We start from the raw sequence: 13719 nt of genomic DNA, 5'->3' as shown, positions 1-13719 counted from the left end.
TATCTATGTGATACCTAAAGTTAAAGAATGACCATAATGAAATTAGTTCTTTTAAGAGAAATCCCGATGCACAAAATGAACCACGAAACGTAAATTACAATATTGTATTTCGTTTTATTATATTAACAAAACAAGTTGACACAAAAAAATAAATTTATAGTTCAACATATAGCAATTAAAATCCCTTATATAGTATTTAAGGCATTACTATTCTTCTTGAGTTTCATTACAATAAATTAATAAAATAGTAAGACTTCTAAAAGCGTATAGAGAAATGTTAAAAGTGACATTTCTAGTTCCGATAGGTATAACAGGTGCTAAGTGCAAGCCAGGTCTGAAATGTTTTTCAAAAAGAAATCAGCCCAAGAGAAATGACTTTTTACTTCACGGCACCTTAAAAGAATCATAAATAGTTCTTACCTATTAAATTATAACTTAGAAGTTTTTAAAATGCTGTAAAACCCGCATATTTAGAGCAACAACGCATGGCATTATTTATCAGCATGCGAACACAACAATCAGAAAATGACGTTGCCATGCACAGCTTTCAGTCTAGATGATTCTTAGAACTACATAAGTAAAGCCGGAGCTGATTTTCCGATAATTGCATTTCATAAATTAATTAGAGATCATTTATATTTTGGAGTTAAAAATTTGAAATTCCGAGATACAGAAACTTAATATTTCACAAGCATCCATCTTTTTCAGCCAGCTGATTATGCTGTCTAATAGAAATACATAAATTATTACCATTTTGTTCCTTTTTCTTAGCTTTATGAAAATAGATGTTTCTACCGCGATATGCTCATAGGGCAGTGTTAAAATAAAGTAATAAGTATAAAATTATTGTGCAGTTTTATAACACTATCATTCATTAATTTAAATTTTCTATATTTCAGGATTACTTACTTAAAGTCCTCTATTTTATAAAGGTTAACCAAAGACCATGTCAAAGAATAAATTTATTTCTTCCTTTACCCCTTCTGCAAAAGTGTTAACAATTCTTATAAATTCTGCAACTTCAGATGTCTGGTAAGAATTGTTAAGTTAGTACGAAAAAGAAGTTCGAAGAACAGAATACTTTTCTTATTGGTACTACGCTATCTAATAACAAAGTCTGGTTCTTGCCAGTTGATTTTTCGATAAATTTTTAGCGTTCTCCGTTCTCGTTACTACTTACCCTTCACGAAGAATGTTCAAACTACAGTGCTGACGAGAGCATCTTTGCTTATTCGTTATAATTCATATTCTTAGCGATGTCGTTTAAAAGAGATTAAAGCTCAACTTTCTACTAACGTTTACCATGCTTTGTTGGGAAAAATCGCTTATCTTTCGTATTAACAGTTTTCTGTAGGATCATAATTACTTAGGCTACGTAATAGTTCTTACTCAGATTTGTCCTCAAGATGAAAGAAGTTACCCAGCGTTTCAAGTTTGTGATCGTCATGAATCTGCTGGTTTCTAATAAACCATGGAGATTATACAAAGAACCTTATTTTGAAAAGTCTGTAGAATTTTCTTCTGACACTTGGCTATTGTTGAATAAATAGGATGTTGTAACTATAGTAAATCATTTTCTTTAATAAGTTCAAATAAAGCTTTAATTAACTAAAATAACGCATAAAACAGAACATCTTCGGTGCTGCCAGTAATAATAATAATAACAAATAATAATATTACCACATTCACCCCTTCCAAAGATTATTAATAAGTTATATAGTCTGCCAGATAAGAAGGCTGATGTCTCTGACTCAAGGATTCCTCGCATACAAGTAATTATTTGAAGTCTTTTTAAGATCTTCGGGTCTGCTAGGGCATGGTAAATCACTACTTTGGGAATCCTCTTCTGTTGATTTTCTTACAACTTTTTATACAGGTTTAGGATCTTCAGTGGCCAAATCTTCATTCTATTGAGCTAAAGAATCTGAAAATTGCTGATTTTCATCTAACCTGATATCATGGCATATCGCATATATAGGTGCTAAACATCATATTCAAACATTGGTTTCACAACCATATGGAAGTTTAATATAAGCATAATCTGGGTTAGCCTCAATGAGCTCTACTTCCTGCACAATCGGGTCATAATCATTAGCTCGTGTATGGTTCTTCATAAATACTGTTCCGGGTTGTGGTATCCATATAGGTAAACAGCGTTTGTTATAGGATCTTCTAACATGGATGAACATAAATGAAGATCTTCTATCAGAATGTATATGAGCTAGCATCTCAAAAATTGAGAAACTGTTTGGCAGAGAAGCAATAATAGTACCAGATAACATATCAGGGCAAGGTATTGCAAAAAGGGAATCTTGAAAACTCGCCCACGATAGTAAGAAGGAACAGGGACAGGGAAAAGTGGACGGAGCACCAGAACTTCGTCAGTGACTTTTACAGGTGTTGCTCCGCCGCACTACTGTACCCCGCTAGGCTTTTAGTTGGCCCGCATCGGATGCTAGCCTACCAAGACATTTACATAGTAATTTTACATTAATATTAGACTTACGTATTGAATATACAATTACAAAGACATAGTATACAATTATTGCAAAGAAATTAACCTATCAACAAAAGTTGGATTATGGCAGATTGAAATAACATAATTACTTCGAACATACATACAAACTTTCATTGTACATTGTACTTCATACAAACAATATATTTACATCAGTATATCTAGTTACATCGAATTAAAATAAACATCATTTTAAGGAGCTAATTGAAGATTTTTTTTTTTGTGTGCATTTTATCATACTTAGTTGAATTACTAAGGCGAATTCTCTTATTAATACATTTCCTTTCATTTTTTTAACTTGTTACATACAAATGCATCAGCACTGAAGTCTTACATTATTATTTTTGTAAATTAATGTATCATAAATACAGAAAATATACATTAGAAAATCACATAATACTTACATTTACACTAATGTATCTAATAGAGTCGTATATTATTTACATTATTTTTTAATTAACGATTTAATTATTACACTAATACAGTCCAAATTCTTAATGTAACTATTTTATAAAAACTATTTATACCATATTTAGCCTGTTTCAGACACTTGCAATATTTCTGAAATCTTGCATTATTTTTGCAAGTTGTAGAATAAGAGGTATTTATACAGATGCGATAGCATCTTGACATATGCCTTCTCTTTTATATGCAAAAAGTTTCTTCATAATCAAGGAAACCTTTTGTTGTAAATGAGGTATCGTTAGCATGCATTTAATGTACTCAGGCGTAATTTGTGACCTTCCTTTGCAGTGTAGCTCTTTTGTGAGCTGGCACTTGAAAATATAGTGCTCTGGGTCTCTCTTTTCCCCACATACGCACTTGTCTGATTCGCTCAAATTTCGTGCAAAGTAGTACGTGGGGAAAGGACCATGTCCAGATAAGAATATGTTGATGAAGAAGTTATAAGAGATTGGGTCATATGTGGGTTTCTTGTAGAAGTTGAAAAGCCTTCTACCTACTTCTGCATTTTCCCATTCAGTTTGCCATTTTTTAATGTAATTTTTTTCAACATATGTTTCACATACGATTTAGGGAATGGGACATTGATTGGAGGTAGAGATGGGTCTTGAGCTGCATTTTTAGCAAGCTCATCTGCCCTTTCATTTTGGGCTTGTCCAGCATGCGCTCTTACCCACTTTATTTTTATAGATGTTCTCTTGCGCTGTGATAATAAATCGTAGATATCTTGCACTATTGATGATTTGTTTGTTGCATCATTGACAGCTTTAATTGCCGCTTGGCTATCACCGTAGATGGTAACATATGTTAGATGCTTTTGATGAGACCATAGAATAGCGTGTTTTATGGCTGAAAGCTCAGCTTGGAAAACGCTGTTGTTGTTCCTTAGGTGTCCTTTCTATTCTGTTGTTTCTTGTTCTGAGAGGAGTGCAAAGAACGCGCATCCTACTTCTTCGTTTAACTTTGACCCATCTGTGTACACGACTGGAAATGAAGGTACACTGAGGGTGTCTTCTTTTGTAGATATTCTGAGTTTTGCATGTACTGCAGGATGTCTTAGGTAAGGATTTCGTGGCTGTTCAAAATCAAGGGGGCACATGTTTTGATCTTCTACCTCTATGTTTTTCTTGAGGTGGAATAACGTGGCTAAGTCTGCATCTTCTTTTGCTTTCAGGTGGAGGGGTGGGATTCCTGTTAATACACAGAGAGCTGCCGTTGAGGTAGTTCTGTATGCTTTTGCTATTTGTAAGAGGAAGGGGCGTTGGATCGAAGCTAAGAGTCTTTTCTTTTTCACTGTCATAGGGTGAGTCCATGCTGATGCCCCGTAGAGGATTATTTTTTCGATCACGGTATTATAGAGAATGTTTTGCATCCTCGACTTGAGGCCCCACGTTGTGCCTTGCATCCTTGCGAGGGCTCTAGAAATAGTGTGGGTCTTCTTCCGAATTTCCATGAGGTGTGGGATCCAAGAAAACTTTTGGTCAATTTTCAATCCGAGGAATTTGATTTCTTTTGAGATCTTGATTCTTCTATTATTGATTTTAATGCAAGGTAGCCTTTGTAGCGATTTGCCCGGTTTTGGAAATAAAATAATATGTGATTTGGGCTCTGAAATTATTAGTTTTTGATTGACGCAGAGGGAATGGAATATGGAGAGAGTCTCGTTACTATTCTTTTCTAGTATGTCTCTTGAATGCCCATTTGTTACAAAGGCCACATCGTCGGCAAAGGCGATGAGCTTTGTATGGTCCGGCCACTTGTAGGAGGTGATATAATTGAAGGTGATGTTCCACAGGTCTGCACTTAGACAAGAGCCCTGTGGACAGCCCCTCGTTATTCTTCTTTCTACTATACAGTTGTTGCTGATGATTATCGTTGCTCTGTTTGTTAGGAAACTATTCATTAGCTTGAATATGTTCCGAGGGCATTTAATGTTGCGCAAGGCTTCAAGGATACCAGGCCACCACACGGAATCAAACGCATTTTTGAGATTCATGCAGAGTACTGCTGTATGGAGAGCTGAAGATTTATTCCTACGGATCTGCTCTTGAAGTTCTACTATCGCATGTGATGTAGATTTGAGAGGTCTGAAGCCGTATTGGTTGGGGCTTATGGTTTCGTTTTTCTCTAAGTGGTGGCGTAATCTGCCCGCGATTGCACGTTCCAAAAGTTTACTTATTGCAGGTAAGAGGTTGATGGGTCTGAAGGCTTCCGGATCCGTAGGATCTTTATTATTTTTCTTGAATAGTATTGTTTGTCCCTGTTTGAGACAATTCGGGAAGACATAAAATTTGAGGCAGAGGTTTAGTAGTTTGTGGAACAGAAAAGGCATTGCGTGGTGAATTATCTTAATAATCCTGTTGTCTAATCCGTCAGATCCCGGAGCTTTATTATTCGGAAGATACTTAATAATTTTTGAAATTTCTTGTGAGTGTAATTCCACATCGTCTGGAGTATTTGGAGCGGTATTATTGTATCTAATGTCGGAATGTGAGTGGCCATCGTCTTCTGCATTATCTTTTAGGAAAACAACATCTAGAATATTGTTGAGAATCTTTTCAGTGACATTACCAAGCTGGCTGTTACGTGAGAGTTGATCTCTCGAAAGACCGATATGCGCGGGACTAAAAACTTTACTTGTAGCCATTTTATACAGCTGGCCGTATGTATCTTTATTACTACAGCAGTAATTCTTCCAGCTGCGTAATTTTGCTTCAGTTATTTTCTTTTTGTAATTTGCTAATTGTTGCTTGTATTTTATCCATATTTCCATTTTCAACCCTTCCGGAGCACTTTTCATTTTTCTACGAAGGGCCCTTGTATGTTGCTTTTCACGTCTTAATTCCTTTGTCCACCAGTTAGTCTTCGTAATCTTGTTGTTGTTACGGAGTTTAAATGTGTTGGTCGCTGTCTCCTGTATTGTTTTGATAATTGTTTCCATTAAATCATGGACTGCATCGGGTGATGTGCATTTATCTATAAGTTTCTCCGCATACTGAAGACATGTGGAGATTTTTCTTCCAAATTGCCTTGCTTTTTGCTTTGAGATTGAAAATCTTCTTAATTTGAGGTCAGGGATTTCTTCTGATAATTCAAATGAGATGTAGTTATGATCTGAGTGGCTTGGATCATCAAGAACTTTCCATTCTTGTATTTTATTGGAGATACTCAATGTTGACAGTATTAAGTCCGGCCATCCTTTACCATTTGTTGTTTCAAATGTAGGAGTGTCTGAAGAGAGGTTATGTATATACAGATTGTGTGTAGCAATAAAGTCAGCTAGTGTATGTCCTCTATTATCTGTATTATTGTAATGCCACATTTGATGGTGAGCATTGAAGTCACCTGTAATCACGTGCTGTGATCTTCTGAGATTACTAAAGATATTTTCTAATGTGTGGAGATTCGGCCCCATATCCTCTCGTGGTGAGCAGTAAATGGAAGTAATTAATAGCTGTTCTGATTTACAATTAATACTTATCGTCATCACATCTCTATGGCTTAATATAATTGTAGGGGACCATTTGGTATTGGTGACTATAATACTGGCATGTGGGTTAACTAGAGGATCCTTTTCGGTAGATTGAAATATTTGCCAGTGAAGGGGAGGGCATCTAACTTCACCTTTTACGCAATACGGCTCAGTAATGCAAATTACATCATGATTGTTATTTTCAATTACTTCACTAAGTTGTTCTGACGCCTTTTTTCCTCTGCCTAAGTTTATTTGAAGGATTCTAAGCTTGTCCTGTGGAGGCGAATTATTGTGTAAAATTGTCGTAAACAGTTGAGATTGGGGAACTGAAGGGGCGGCGGTAGTACTTGATGGATTCATGTACAGAAAGGGAAGTTTAAATTAACTTAAAAGAAACTAGGTAGTAAGCTAACTATTCTTCTTGCTTTGATGTGTAAACTGCAGCAGCTTTAATTTTTGAGATTTCCCTCTGATATAATGGGCATTTGGGGGAGAATGCAGCATGTGAAGTATTGATGTAGGTTCCATATGTGCAGTTGAACAGTTTACAGTTGATACAATCCGGTACGTCTTCTTTGCAATTCCTTATGGAGTGAGGTCCGCCACAGAAAGCGCAATAAGTCCTAAATTTGCATGCACTACCAGAATGTGATAAATCTTGGCATCTGTAGCATCTCCTCACTCCGTAGAATTCTGCGATTGGGAGAATGCTCCAATTAATTATAATTTTCCTACGTTCAATACATTTTGATAGAGGACGAGGGGAGCATTCGAGAACCCACTTAATGGTGTTGGGGTTTTTGCCTTTTGTGTAAAAGAGAGGTGAAATCTCCTCTTTATCAATCATTAGTTGGTCAACTAGTTCTTCGAGAACTAATTTTGGTGGTAACGTATTCGGGATATTATTGATTGAGATTTTCGGTTTTTTAACCCTTGGTGTTTTTATTTCTATTAAGTTATTTGCTTCTTCGGAAACGTTTATGGCGTTAGTAATCTTGTTGAGTTCTTCCTTTGAAGTGCTGCTGATCGCGATGCCTCCATTCTTAATATTTGCTATATAATCAATATTGGCATTTATTTCTTTGAGGGGAAGGATCTGATTTAGTTTCTCTGTAATATGGCATTTTAGCTCTTGCTTTGGGTATAGCAAAATAGTTGGGTTATTTTTTCTTGGTACCTTTGCTACAGCATTAGCATATGAAATTTTAGGAACATTATTATCCTCTAATAATGACGGCATTGTTTCTGTATTAATTAAGTCTGTGGTGGAATCATCGCACTGACATGTGACGGCGTGGGAGGGATGCGGAATACCTATCGGAAACGGAACGTCGCTTACGTTACTGATCCCATTACTTGTAGCAATATCTCTGAGCTCATCGAGCATCTTTTTAAGCTTTGTGAACATTCCTGGTGGGATGATGCGTTTTCCGCCTCGTCTAGTACTGGCTAGATCTAGACATGCATGATAAAGATTTACGGCTCTTATATGCGTTTCTTGGCGTACTGTTGCTGCTTTTTCCGGTGGTAAAAGCATACTTTCCGAGTTGACGGACACTGGGCTCGAAGGACGTGTAGTTTGAGCCATGCTGGAAGCTGACTATGAGGGAATTAATATTATAAATTGTGAACAGTTATACTGTGATAAGTTGCACACACTCCTGAGAAATGTCGTAGTACAGAGATAATTGAATGGAAATGCTTTCTATACGTAGAGAGCCAATTTTTTTTTTAGGATGAATAATACCAGTATTAATTACTAATCAGATTAGATGAGTTAAATATAAAATATATAACAAAAAACAAGTACAATCATAATAATAGAATGTTAAGAACAAATAGATTCTATTCAGTGCAATAAATGAAAAAAGTAACTAATATAAGAATGTAACTTATTAAAAACATTGGTAAAATGAAATGAAAAATGTTAGGTCGAATATATATTCAGTCAACTGCGTTATTCAGCACTTAAGAAAATAAGGAATATTAGGCACCTTAATTCATCTCTTTAAACACTAAGCAATTAACTCTGTTTGTTATTAAACTATGCAATGCATGTGGTATAATTAATCAATTACAAAAGCAAGGAGAATGAGAAGCGGGGACGAAAGAGTAAAAAGTCCTACCTTGGTAGCAGTATTTCTTCCGTAAGTTAGACTATCTCCAAGAGAGAAAATTCTCAATTCTTGTTAAGAAAAGAGTGTGAAAACAATGAAACACTAATCTTATCACACAATATAGAGTCTGTACAAGCTGTTACTAAAATCAAAATTTCACCAAAAGCACTGAAATTGAAGTAGATGACCGATAGAGATGTAAAGTTCACTTTTAAAGTACTCTGGAAGACTTGAGAGGGAATTTCTCTGTCCTGTTTCCGTTTTCTAATTGAAAAAAGAGTGACTGCACAATTGAGGAATATCCATTGTCATAAAAACCGCAAACGTAGTGGGAGAGGCTCTTTGTTCGTAAGAGTCCTGGGGGAAAAAGGAGAACGTTGTAGATTCCTTCCTTGTGGGGATTGCTGCGGTGGGTAGAAAGGAGAAAATAAGCCAAATTTTATATTTTCTGAACTATTTGACGGAGAATCTTTTAATTTAGAAATCCTTAATCGTCATTTTCCGCTAATTGTTGTCATCTTTTTTTTCATGAAAAAAGGTCTGTAAAAACTGGAGAAACTGCCTGATAAAGAAACCACTAGTACCTTTTGTTATCACCAGCTTTTCTTATCTCTTTGGAGCTCTTTGTCATAGTTAGCAATACGTTCAGGGATGAAACCGTACTTTTTCCTGCAATTTCACAGATGACTCATCACACCACGTGCTAGCTAAATAATCTTACGTAATTAACGTAATAATAATCTGATCACTACGAAAATAGTTCCAAGGAAAACCTGACACGATTGCGCGTCCGGTGATATAAATCTTGAGAGTAAATGATGGACTAAAAAGCGATGTTGTTCTTCCCTTGCATGAACAATGGCGGACACAGTAAGAAGGAACATGTTCCTGGAATCTGTAGACAAAGTACCTTTGAAATCTAGATTTAGTCGACTCAGGCGATTGCAGTTCGCAAACATCAGGCAACCGCGCGGCAGCTCTATCCCGGGCTAACAATTTTGACAATAATTATGACAATGTTCGATCTGGTAATGTGTCCGAGCACAGAAGAGGGAGAAGATTAGGTTGAAGAAGTCGTAGGGAAAAGCAATTATAGAGTTTCCGAAATAGATATCACGTCGATCAGGAACGGTGTAGAAGTGGAAAAAGTCGTCGATGAAATGTTTCAGGGCTATACCAGTGGCGAAGCTCAAATTAGGCTAGAAAATGCAAGTAAGATGAGGAGTAGACTTTAACTAAAAGGAAGCAAAAATTAAGGAGTGCAAAAATACCCATCTGTCTGACAAAGCAAGAGATGGTACCAAAAGTTAAACAGTTAAATATAAACATTTAAATACAGAAAATTATATATATATATTAATATAAATGTATTATAGAATTAATATATGAGAGATCTACTAAGTGCATTAGCACTAAAATAGGCGCTATAGCAAGTTACTTTAAAGCGTTTATTTCCTCCATTAGATGATGTTAGATTTAGTACCTAAGTCATTTGCAGCTTGCATCACAGGCAGATTACTTTAAAAAAATTGTGGGACCCTGTGTAGGTTAGTTCCAAATGCTCTTTGAAATTTAGATAGAGTTTTCATTAGTTCCAATAATTCCATAAGATTACTGCCGTTTGGCAAACTACCAAGGTTCATGGCATTTCTACCGTTGATCAGATTTGCAGAAATTTTCCACAGAAGCAGTCCATAGCAGCAGGTTCTAAACAAGAAGAATTGGCATTTTGTTGTTCACTATCTGATTTTGAAGCTTGAGCATAACTCCCACCTTTGCGGCGATTCGAAGAAGGCTTTTTAGGTCTCGTAAGGCTAGGGAAATTTTCACAACTCCTATACGAGGCTGAGTGACCCTCGTTTCCGCAGTTGCAGCACTTAAGGACGTCTAAGCGTCCTTTATCCAGTCTTGAGTCTCATGAGTCCAGCGCGTTTCACGCATCGTGGGGAACATGACAATTCTTCCAGGAGTGGTGCCATTTCTGGCTTGAAATTTCAAAACATATAATGGAAAGTAGACACAGATCAGTCAGTTTATGGATTTGATCGAATACTTCATTTTTGAATAACTATAATGTACTTATAATGTAACTATAATGTACTGTAAATACTAACACATGCAATATACTTTAAATTAGCTTTAAACTAAATATACTTTCAAATAGAAACAGTCCATTAATTTCTATTTCAATTTAATTTGGGTTCTTCTTCGTATCTAAAAATAGTAACAACGCTTTTTAATCTTATTTAATTTTCTTCACCAGTTCCATTATGATAAACTACTGTAACAGAATACTTCCTTTATGCACTTTAGATTCTTAGTTTCTTAGGCCTGAAAAATTAATGCTTTAGGATTTTAACAATTAAAGAAGCAGCTTGCTAATATAGCACTCGGAAAAGTTATTAGAGACTGAAAGATCAATATTAGAGAAAATATTTTTACTCAGTTCAAATACTGGCTTATGCTGATGACATTGGTCTTATTGCCTGAACCGCACCGATTCTCAAATAAACATTTACGGTATTGGAACAAAGTGCTAAAATAATGAATTTATTTGTAAAAGAAAATAAAACTAAATATTTATCTTGTCTAACGTCTGAAGTTCAACTTAGTCACCTAGAAATTGGCAATTATAAATTTGAAAAAGTTAACAGTTTTACTTATTTGGGAACGGAGGTAAATATTAAAAATGCGTTGGGCCCAGAAATATATAAAAGTATCATTGCTGCATATAGATAACTTTATTCCCTGAATAGTTATTTAAAATCCAGCTTTCTTAAATTAAGAATTAAACTGCTTCCTTACAAAAAAGTGTTAAACGATCTGTCTCGACTTGAGTCGTATCGGAGACTTTGACTTGGGTAGTATCGGAGACTTTACGTGATGAGAAAGCTCTGGGAATTTTTGAGCGAAAGATCGTACTTTGCATTCTTGCTGGGGTCCAAGTGAATGGATCATGGAGAAGAAGATCTAATTTAGAACTCTATAAAATTTAGAAACAATATGATATTGTAAATTTCATCAAATTACGGAGACGTAAATGGACTGGCCATCTGGCTAGAATGAATGAAGATCGTTGCTGGAAGAAAATCTTTCTAGCAAAGCCCATGAGAAATAGACCTTGGGGTAGATCCCCGCTAAGATGGATTGATTGTTATCTTAAAATTTTAAAGATTAAAAACTAGAAAACAGTTGCCAAAAGAGATGCCTGGACAAGACTTTCGGAGAAAGCCAGGGTCCACTCAGGCTTGTCGAGTCATTGGAGCAGCAGCTTGAAAAGTTAAATTAAATACCTGAATGAAATAAATGCAAGAGAAATTTCGTCAGAAATCAATCATTTAAAAGGACAGCTATCTATATAACACCAGAAAATAAAACAGTTATAAGATAATTTAAATATAATTCACGAATATGATTTAGTTCAATCACACCCGAATATGAAAATTTTAGGTGTATATTCATAAGAATATTTTTAACATTACAGTTACTTTGCAGAAATGGAAAAAAATTCAGTAAATTTTAAATAATAAATAGTTATATCAGGACATCACTCAGCCAAGGGAAAAAATCTCTCAAACGTGGATATGCACTCCATAATACTTAGATAATTTTTGAAAAAGTTATCCCTTATTTTCTTTAATAAATGAAAAAATAACTTTCCAAATAATGCCTTAAAAATTAGTACAATATCTTTGCAAATTAATTGTGTGATTATGGCAAAGCCTCGAGGGATATCTGCCTAAGGGGAGGGATGCCTTCGTGGAGGACTTTCTAAGGGAAACTGGCTCGTATACACGTTACACATGGGGAAACCACGAAAACACCCATGCAGCCAGCCCGGTCGAATTCGAAGGGATTCGAACCTCGGACCGAACTACCAGTGTTCAGCGACTTTACCGCTCGGCCGCTGGTGGGCCTACAAGTTAATTGTTACACTTTATAATTTAAAAAATTATTTATTTTAACTGAATTGTCAAAAACTTGGGGTTTCTAAAAGCTTTTTTTTTTTTTTTTTTTTCTTTTTCATTTTAAAATTATACACATTTTGAGTATTATTTTTCTATAGTCTTCTAAAATTTTAAGATAACTTACATTTTTTTCGAAATACATGAATCGAATTGGAAATAAGCATTGAAATATCACCTTAAATAAGACCTGCTTGAACATTAAATATCAGAATGAAATATTGCATTGTGTATTAAGTGCTAGTGTTATTTAAAAAAGAAGAAAACTCACATTCGGCTGAGCGGATACAACTGCTGAAGCACTTTTAGTTCGGCCTAAGTTCAAATACCGGTAAAATGGGCTGCCTTCATAAGCATTTCGTAACTTTTCTCACGGGTAACGTCATTGTGAGTCAGGTTTCCCTACAAGTCCCCCATAAAGGCATAACTTCTCTCAGGAAGATAGTTCTGGTGGGCTTTGCAATAATCTGATAAATCTAAACTCAACCCCAAAATGAAATTTCAAAAAAGATGTATACTAAGTGAAAACATGTATTCGCGTATTCCTTCTATTTACATGATCAGTGAAGTTTCAAAAGTTATTTGTCTTATTTATTTGGATACATTGTTGTTCACGTCCTTGCAAATGGGCTGTCTGTATGGAAGTTCTCATGGTTTTACATATGTGAATAATGTGTATAATGCGAATGCAAGACAGTTTCTTTTAAATGGTTCTCTATGAAGATATTCCTTCTCTTCGGAAGGTAGCTCTTATGTGCTTTCCATAACTCAAATAATACAATCTAATTCATTTTTGATCGAGCTAATCGCTGAACTCTAATAATTTAACTTCGGTATAGTCTGACAAACGGGCTACTGCTTGGGTGATTCCCTGAACTTCTCGATGCGTAACGTCAATACGAGTCAGCTTTTCTTAGACAGTTCCCCCTAAGGCATTCCTTATGTTAGGTAGATAGCTTCATGTGCGTTTGCATCTACTCAAATAAATAAACAATCTTTTGTCTATTTTAATGTGAGGCATTCGGTTTTTTATTTTCAAGATTTCTTCCAAAACAAGTAGAGTTTTAACTCGGATAAACTTCTTGAATTTAGTGTGAGTAATACTCACCGATCGATTTTGAAAGCATTAAGGAAAGCATAGCCCTCCAAACGATGTAGAAAAACAGCAACTGAAACCCGGAGGAA

The 13719-nt window shown here is 35.4% G+C and overlaps 1 protein-coding gene across 5 annotated transcripts in view; it reads right to left on the bottom strand.

The window, feature by feature from the left end:
* Positions 1 to 13719, bottom strand: part of Slmap (Sarcolemma associated protein) — a 213729-nt gene that overhangs the window by 159937 nt on the left and 40073 nt on the right. For 2 of the 5 annotated variants that reach the window (XM_085822927.1, XM_085822929.1), the window contains exon 1: positions 421 to 687. The exons of 1 other annotated variant lie outside the window; for it this stretch is intronic. The gene's annotated coding sequence lies outside the window, so the exon portion shown is untranslated. Of the gene's footprint in view, positions 1 to 420; positions 688 to 13719 lie in introns of those variants that run through there. 2 more of the 5 variants (XM_085822923.1, XM_085822914.1) reach the window with 2 other exon arrangements.

The sequence above is a fragment of the Stegodyphus dumicola genome, chromosome 1 (assembly GCF_044657685.1).
Source record: "Stegodyphus dumicola isolate Sdum_Otavi_A_Nest chromosome 1, ASM4465768v1".
In the NCBI taxonomy this organism is placed as follows: Eukaryota; Metazoa; Arthropoda; class Arachnida; order Araneae; family Eresidae; genus Stegodyphus; species Stegodyphus dumicola.
This window is presented reverse-complemented; position numbering and strand designations above follow the sequence as displayed.